Raw genomic sequence first — 9,162 nt, 5'->3', positions numbered from 1 at the left:
CAAAAGAATATTACTCAGCCATCAAAAAGAATGAAATCTTGCCATTTGTATCAATGCGGATGGAACTAGAGTGTGTTATGCTAAATGAAAAAAGTCGATCAGAGAAAGACAAACACCATATGATTTCACACATATGTGGTATTTAAGAAACAAAACAGATGAACATAGGGGAAGGGAAGGAAAAATAAAATAAGATAAAAACAGAGAGGGCGGCAAACCACAAGAGAGTGTTAAAAAAAGAACAAGCTGAAGGTTCCTAGAGGGGCAGTTAGTGGGGTGATGAGCTAAATGGCTGGTGGGCATTAAGGAGGGTACTTGTGATGAGCACTGGGTGCTATATATAAGTGATGAATCACCAAATTCTACTCCTGAAACCAATACTATACTATATGTTAACTAACTTGAATTTAAATAAAATCTTGGAAGAAAATGTAAAAAAAGTGTTGATACTCAAAGTTTTACAATATTCTTTTTCATAAGACTGCAGGCTCTGGAATCAGACAATACTGAACTTGCTTCCCAATTTTGCCACTTAATCACTATGTATCTTTGGCCAATTTTCTTAACATCTCAGAGCCTCTATTTTCCCATCTGTATCTAATAATGTACTCCCCTGGTTAATGTAAATAATCCTTATAAGATGCTTATCACATTGCTTAACACATTAGTCTTAAGTATTAATTATCATTATAAATTTATTTTCTGGGGCTTTTGCAGATACATTTTAATAATTGAATAATATTTCATTGTGACTACATTATATTTTTCTTAAACATTTTCTTGTGATTGTTCTTTTGGTGGTTATATCTTTTTTTCTTATTCTTGAGTGTGGTAAAATGGTATTAAATATTATCTGTCTTCAATTTGAAAATGCGTTAGTATATTCTTTTACAAAATTGAATATGGTACAATAATATTAAAGTATCAATTTCATTATCAACAAAGCAATGGTAAATCAAAAGAGCATTGAAGATTTAAAGTACCATGTATAGAAATGACATATAGTCACAAAGAATATGTTTCTGCTTATGTCTTTCAGGTACTTCTGGTTCTCCTTATATTTTGTTGTATGCATTTGGTTCATTCATAATTTTTCTATGTATTGTATTTATCATTTTCCATCTTGTTCAGAGAAAGAAAAAGTAAGTTATATTACTCCCTGTCTATGATAGGGAATGTGGGTAAAATAGGTCTAGTTTTAAATCTAAAAAAAAATTTTTTTCATGGAAAAATTCATCATGGAAAGAATGATGATGGAAAACTCTTTTACCTATATTTAATAATTCTTGCAGTCAAGGGTTTATTCTTATTAAAATGACACCCTACTTGGGATTGTTACAAAGGTAGGCTGTTAGTAATTTATGCTATGGTAAATTGAGTTTAAGATTCTTTCTTGAGGACAGATTTTGACAGGACAGAGCATATGGACTTCAGGTGACTGGTGGGAGGGGACCCACTGAGTGGTGAAAAAGGCTGAATGTGAACAGTTTTTAGGCTTCAAGAATGAATGAAAGGAGGTTTTTAAAAGAGGTGATTGCCATAGTAAAAATGGGAATCAACAGTGGTCTGGACTAGGGTGGTAGCAGTGGGAGTTGAGGGAATTAGGGATAGGTTTAGGATGACAAGATTTGCTGCTGGAGAAGATGTGGATAAAGGGTAAATGGGGGAAATTATCTTGATGATTCTAAATGTTTTGCCATGGAGTGAAGAAACCTTTTACAAATGGGGAATTATTAGAGAAAGAACAAATTTGGAGGGAGGATCAAGAGTTCTATTTTGAACATATTTGTTTTTACATGCTTATTTGACATCCAAGAGAATATGTCAATTATCTCTATATATGAATCTGGAATTTATAGAGCAGATAAGGACCAGAGGTACAAATTTGGGAGAGTAGAAGGTATGCTCTTTAACAGGACAAATCCTAAGTTATGACTCCACTACAATAGAGTGGAAATAACCTGCAAGTTCTGTTAATGGATTATATTTATGCTGAACTCAGCATTGAAAAGATATTTTGATCAATCTCTAAAGAGATCTGAATCTCCCTTTTTTTTTTGCTTTTTTTAAAAAAAATTCATAGCATACTCTCACAAGATACTGCCATTAGGGGGAGTGTTTGGACTGTATTCTTCTAATGAATATATCAATGTCATCATACCTGTAGGTCAGAGAATGTGCCTGAAACCACACCCCAGCTGAGACATCCTGAGGTGGAGTCCTTAGTAACCCGATTTTTTCCTGCTCACAGGTAATTAAATTGGCAGGTGTGTGATTTTTGCTGTCACTGTGTATACTTCAGATTTAAGACTTAACCTTCCATATTAAATCATCCATTTGGTAGCAACAATTATCATTTAAAAAATAAATGGAAACAAAGATTTGTTTATATAATCCAGTTGCATGAACTAGTGGGTTCAAGTGAAATTGTATTAATGTTAATGACTTTGAATGTTCCTATTCATCTCCTGATTCAGGATCCCTCCAATCAACACCAATTGAATGGTTTCTTTGATTTGTGTGAGTGTGTGTGTGTGTGTGTGTGTGTGTGTGTGTTCTGATTATTAGTAAGTATGAGCATGTCTTCATGTATTTGTTAGACATTCAGGTTTCCCCTTCTGTGAGGTTCTTGTCTACATTTTCATGCAATTCCTGGTTGTTTGTCTATATTTGCAGAAATTCTTTATATTTTAGATTCTTTGCATACTAGACATTGATTACTTCTCCCTATTTGGCACCACTGTATCTCAGTTACATCATTAAAAGAACAGAAATATTTAATGCTTTAATGTTGTTAAATTCATCAATTTTCACCTAACAGTTTGAGTTTGGGGAATTATTTAAGAAGTCATTATCCACCTAAATTCACAAAAATATGATCATATTTATTGGCTTCATATTTTTCTATTTTATGTTTAGATTTTTATTTATCTACTTATTTTTTTAAATGTTTATTTATTTTAAGAGAAAGAGCATGCACACACACAAGCTGGGGAGGGGCAGAGAGAGAGGGAGACAGAGGATCTGAAGCAAGACTCTGCACTGTTATCAGAGTTCAAACTCACAAACTATGAGATCATGACCTGAGCCACCCAGGCACCCAGAATTTCCTTCTTTTTATTTAATTTTATTTTTTAAATTTTACTTTTTTTAATTTACATCCAAATTAGTTAGCATATAGTCCAACAATGATTTAAGGAGTGGATTCCTTAGTGTCCCTTACCCATTTAGCTCATCCCCCCTCCCACAACCCCTCCAGTAACCCTCAGTTTGTTCTCTGTATTTATGTGTCTCTTCTGTTTTGTCCCTCCCTGTTTTTATATTCTTTTTGTTTCCCTTCCCTTATGTTCATCTGTTTTGTCTCTTAAAGTCCTCATATGAGTGAAGTCGTGTGATTTTTGTCTTTCTCTGACTAATTTCACTTAGCATAATACCCTCCAGTTCCATCCACGTAGTTGCAAATGGCAAGATTTCATTCTTTTTGATTGCCAAGTAATACTCCATTGTGTATATATACCACATCTTTTTTATCCACAGAATTTCCTTTTTTTTTAAGTTGAGTAGTATTCTGTTGTTTGTGTGTACCATATTTTCTTTATCCATTCATCTGTTGATCAACATTTAGGTTGTTTCTACATCTTGGCTGTTGTGCACAGTGCCACAAGGAACATGGAAGTACTAATATCTCTTTGAGATTCTGATTTCACTTCTTTTCCATAAATACCCAAAAGTGGGATTGCATCATATGTACTTTTATTTTTATTTTTTGAGAGGTGGGGAGGGGTTGCGGAAGAGGGGGAGAGAGAAAAAATCTTTTTCCCTCTGTGGGTATGGAGCCCAACACGGGGCTCGATCTTACAACCATGAGATCATGACCTGAGCTGAAATCAAGAGTTGGTTGCTTAACCGACTGAGCCACCCAAGTGCCCCTATTTTTAATTTTTAAAGAAATCTCCATACTGTTTTCCACATTGGCTGTACCATTTTGCAACTCCACCAATAGCAAGCAAGGGTTTCAATTTCTACACATCCTCATCAACCTATGCTGTCTTTTGTTTCTTGTTTTATTAGTTTTGGTTTTTTGTTTGTTTGTTTCTTTCTAGTTATTAGCAAGTTGTTTTAATTGAAGTAAGTTAACATACAATATTATATATTAGTTTCAAGTGTACAACATAGTGATTTGATAATTATATATGTTACATATGCTCACCACAATAAATGTAGTTACTATCTGGCATGATACAAAGTTATTGCCATATTATTTACCCTATTCCCTATGCTGTATTTTTCATCCCTGTGACTTAATTATTTTATAACTGGAAGTTTGTACTTCGTAATTCCCTTCATCTATTTTGTCCATTTCCCCACCTTCTTCCCCTCCGGTAACCATTAGTTTGTTCTCAGTATTTATGAGTCTTTCTGCTTTTTGTTGGTTCATTGGTTTGTTGGTTTGTTGATTTGTTTTGTTTTTTAGATTCCACATATAACGGCAATCATATGATATTTGTCTTTCTCTGTCTGACTTATTTCACGTGGCATAATACCCTCTAGGTCTATTCATGTTGTTGTGAATGGCAAGATTTCATTCTTTCCTGTGGCTGAAAAATGTATATATCTCACATCTTCTTTATCCATTCATTTAGTGGTGGATACTTAAGTTGATTCCATATCTTGGTTATTGTAAATATTGCAGCAATAAACACAGGGGTGCATATATCTTTTTGAATTAGTGTTTCCATTCTCTTTGGGTAAATACCCAGAAGTGGAATTACTTAATCATACAGTATTTCTAATTTTTAATTTTTTGAGGAACCTCCATACTGTTTTCCACAGTGGCTGCATCAGTTTACATTCCTACCAACAGTGCACAAGGTTTCTCTTTTCTCCATATCCTCTCTGACACTCGTTTTATTTTTTGATATTAGCCATTCTGACAGGTGGAAGATGACATGTTAACAATATTAATTCACAAATATCCTAAATTTGGTCAGTAAATCTCCTTCATGGATAGTCCAGGTGCTTTCCAAGAGGCTGCTTCTGTGCTGGGTCTCAGACGGAGTGATATACTGTGCTGGCCCTTTGAGAGTCTCAATTTCTTATGGCTCTCTGGATCTCCCCAAATTAAGCCCCTCTGGTTTTCAAAAGCTCCTGGAGTTAAGCCCTGATGACTTTCAAGGCCAGATGTTGTGGGGCTTTATGTTCCCTTTCCTGTTCAGGTCCCCAGAGCCAGTGGTGCCTGATGTGGGTCTTGGTCCCCTTGCTCCTCAGGGAGGACCTCCACACCTGTGATATCCCTTCTGCCTGTAGGTCACCATGTTGGAGGTTTGGTTCCTGGCTGCATCTCTGCCCTTCCTACCCTTCTCACTGGGACTTCTATTTATGTCTTCAGCTGTGAAAAATCCTTCACCAGGCCCAAGTTTTTCTCAGAGAGAGCTGTATTACATGTACTTGTTGCCTTGGTGAGCTCATGGGAGGAGGTGAACTCAAAATCCTTCTATGCTGCCATTTTCCCCACTTTCCTGTCTCATTATCTTGATAACAGCCATCCTGGCATGTGTCAAATAATATCTCACTGAGGTACTGATTTGCATTTCCCTGACAATTAACGACATTGAGCACTTCTTCACATGCCTGTTGGCCATTTATATCTTCTTTGAGAAATATCTGTGCAGATTTCAAATCCTTAGTCTATTTTTTTTTTCAGCTGGGTTATTGGGGTTTTTTTGCTATTGAGTTGCAGTTCTTTATGTGCTTTGGAGATTAACCTCTTATCAGTCACATGGTTTGAAACTATTTTTTTTCCAGAGGTCAGGTTGTCTTTTATCACTAGCACTGATTAATTTAAAAACACACCTGGAAGCATGCCCTAAATAAAATGAAAACTCGTTTTAGCAACTCATTAGGCCAGATGATGTGACTGAAATTGAGAAATGGATACATTCCTAGAAACACAATAACCACCATGATGAAATCTTGAAGAAGTAGAAAAGTCTGAACAGACCTATATCTAGTATGGAGAGTAAATCAGAAATCAAAAACTTTCAACAGAGAAAAGGCCAGGACTATTTGGCTTCACTAGTGAATTCAACCAACACTTAAACAAGAGTTGGGGCGCCTGGGTGGCTCAGTCAGTTATGCATCCGACTTCAGCTCAGGTCACGATCTCACTGTTCCCGCTTCAGGCTCTGTGCTAACTCCTCAGAGCCTGCAGCCTGTTTCAGATTCTGTGTCTCCCTCTCTCTCTTGGCCCCTCCCCTGCTCGTGCTCTGTCTCTCTCTCTCAAAAATAAAGACAATATTAAAAAAAAAATTTAAACAAGAGTTAATGTCAATGCTTCTCAAACTCCTTTAAACAATTGAAGGGGAGGGAACACTTCCCAACTCATTTGTTGAAGCCAAGGGTACCTTGATACCAAAGCCAAAGACATCACAAGAAAACAAAAACAAAACAAAAACAAAAACAAAACTCTCAGCCAATATTCCTACAAATATAGATGCAAAAATCTTTAACAAAATACTAGCAAACTGAATCCAGCAGCATATTAAAAGGCACACACACCATGACCAAGTGGGATTTATCTCTGGGATGCAAGGATAATTCAACATCTGCAAATTAATTAATGTGATACACCATATTAACGCAATAAAGGATAAAAGTCACATGATCATCTCAATACATGTAAAAAAAGCATTTGAAAAAATTCAAGATACTTTCATGATGAAAATTTTGAACCAAGTAGGAATAGAAGGAAAGTATCTCAACATAATAAATGTCATATTTGAAAAAACCATAGCTAACAACACCCTCAACAGTGAAACACTGAAAGCTTGACCTCTATGATCAGGAACAAAGCATGAGTGCACACTCTTAACACTTGTATCTAACATAGTACTGGAAGTCTTAGCCAGAGGAATTAATCAGGAAGAAAAAAACAAAAAGCTTAGAAATCAGTAAGGAAGAGGTAAAACTGTCCTTGTTTGCAGATGCCATGATCTTATATATACAAAATCCCAAAGACGCCATAAAAAACTTAGAATATATAAATGAATTCAGGAAAGTTACAATATAAAAAAACCAACATACAAAAATCAGTTGTGTTTCTACACTAACAATGAACTGTCTAAAAAGGAAATTAGGAAAAGCAATTCCATTTACAGTAACACCAAAAGAAATAAAATACTTAGGAATAAAACTAACAAAGGAGGTAAAAGACTTGTATACTGATAACTATAAAACATTAATGAAGGGTGTCTGGCTGGCTCACTCAGAAAACCATGTGACTCTTGATCTCATCGTGAGTTTGAGACCCACGTTGGGTGTAGAGATTACTAAAAATAAATTAATTAAAAAAACATTAATTAACAAAATTAGACAAGACACAGCAAATGGGACAATATCCCAAATTCATGTACTGGAAGCCTTAATATTGTTAAAGTGTCAGTTATTAAATTTTTTGTGACCAATTTGACACTTTCAGAATTTTGCCCATTTTGTGTTTTCGAATTGATATGAATGTTCATAATATTGTCTTATTTTTTTCTATTTGTTATATCAATGCTAGTTCTCATTTTTCATTCTATATTGTTTCTTTTTATTTTTAATTTTCTTAGCAATTTTTGCCACAGATTTGTTCAATTAATTTCTAGACGAAAGCCCTTTTTTTGTTCATTCAATTTTGTTCCTTCTAATTGATTTTTGTCTTTAGTTTTATCAGCAGGCTCCACTGTCAGAGCAGAGCCCAACACAGAACTCAATCCATGACCTTGGGATCATGACCTAAGCTGAAATCAAGAGTCAGATGCTCAACTGACACTGAGTCACCCAGGCACCCCTGTCCAAGAATTTTAAATGTCATATTTCCCTTTTTTTGCAAAATGTTAATTTTATGTAAGCACATTTCTTCTTTTCCAAAGAACTTTTAAAGCAATATTTATGCTTCATAATGGCAGGGATTTTTTTCCCCTCATTCACTCTTCTGTGTCCTAAGTTTCTATCTTTTGTGTTTTTAACCTAGTTGTATATGTTGCAGTTACTGATATATATAATAGGACATTTTTTCCATTTTATTTTTAAATTTATATTTTACTTTAGTGATAGTCTTTTTTTCTCCCATACTGTCTGTCATTGGGTTAAATATTCTTTTGTTACTTTGAGTTATATTTCATGCTTAGTCTTCTGATGTTCTTTCCTAACTTACTAAGGACAATATTGTATTTATTTTATAATGTCAATTTCTTAAACATATACAACTTGCCATAATTCTCACCTACCTCCCATGATCTCCTTTCCTCCTTCCATGTAGGTTTGAATTATTCAATTATTTTATATAGGGATACAAGTTGGGGGAATTTGCTTTATGGGGGCAATTCATCAATTTTTATGAATTATTTATCCTTTCTATATATCTTTCTGTTTGTCTGGAAAAATCCAGTCATTACGTTATTATTTACAGCCCTCAGATTTACAGCCACATGGATGCTTAAGTAAAAGCTTTTTCCCAGCACCTTGTCAAAGGGTGGTCCTAGGAAAACATAAAGGCTTCAGAAGATGAACAGTTCATTGATTTCTCTCTCTCTCCCTAAGAGCCAAGAACTCTGGAATGTGTTAAAATAAGAAGACTCCTCATCATTAACTCAAGTGGAAAAAAAAAATCACATCATGAAAGAAGAGATCATTACAGAATTGGTTGCTTGAATATATAATTTGATACTAGATACATTGATTGCTTGAATATATAATTTGATTCTGGATAAAAAAATAAATGTACAATTGTTTTTTATTTTTTTTAGTGTTTATTTATTTTTTAGAGATAGAGTGGGGGAAGGGCAGACGGAGGGAGACACAAAATCCGAAGCAGGCTCCAGGCTCTGAGCTGTCAGCACAGAGCCAGATGCGAGGCTTGAACCCATGAGGTGGAAGACCGTGACCTGAGCTGAAGTCAGATGCTTAACCAACTGAGCCACCCAAGCACCCCACGTACATTTGTTTTTTTAGTGTCTATTGGTGAAATTCAGCGACAATAGTTTTGCACGCAGTTAAATTTCAACAGAGCAACTGGCGTTCAGGCCATACGAGGACAGTAAAGTTAATAAACACATAGTAGGGGCAGTTTAATCTGACGGCAGCAAGAAAATAAGATAGTTATCAGAAGTGGCTCAACGG

General features: G+C 35.1%; 1 long non-coding RNA gene across 1 annotated transcript; it reads left to right on the top strand.

Annotated features, from left to right (window-relative positions):
- Positions 1 to 905: 905 nt before the first annotated feature.
- LOC125918305 (uncharacterized) lies at positions 906 to 8,979 on the top strand. Its single transcript, XR_007456417.1, has 3 exons — positions 906 to 1,142; positions 2,168 to 2,251; positions 8,584 to 8,979. It is a non-coding gene; the product is annotated as an uncharacterized LOC125918305 (long non-coding RNA).
- The last annotated feature ends 183 nt before the right edge of the window (positions 8,980 to 9,162 follow it).

Source organism: Panthera uncia, unplaced genomic scaffold (assembly GCF_023721935.1).
Source record: "Panthera uncia isolate 11264 unplaced genomic scaffold, Puncia_PCG_1.0 HiC_scaffold_661, whole genome shotgun sequence".
In the NCBI taxonomy this organism is placed as follows: Eukaryota; Metazoa; Chordata; class Mammalia; order Carnivora; family Felidae; genus Panthera; species Panthera uncia.
Note: the sequence above shows the minus strand (reverse complement) of the source record. Positions and strands in the feature narration are given on the sequence as shown.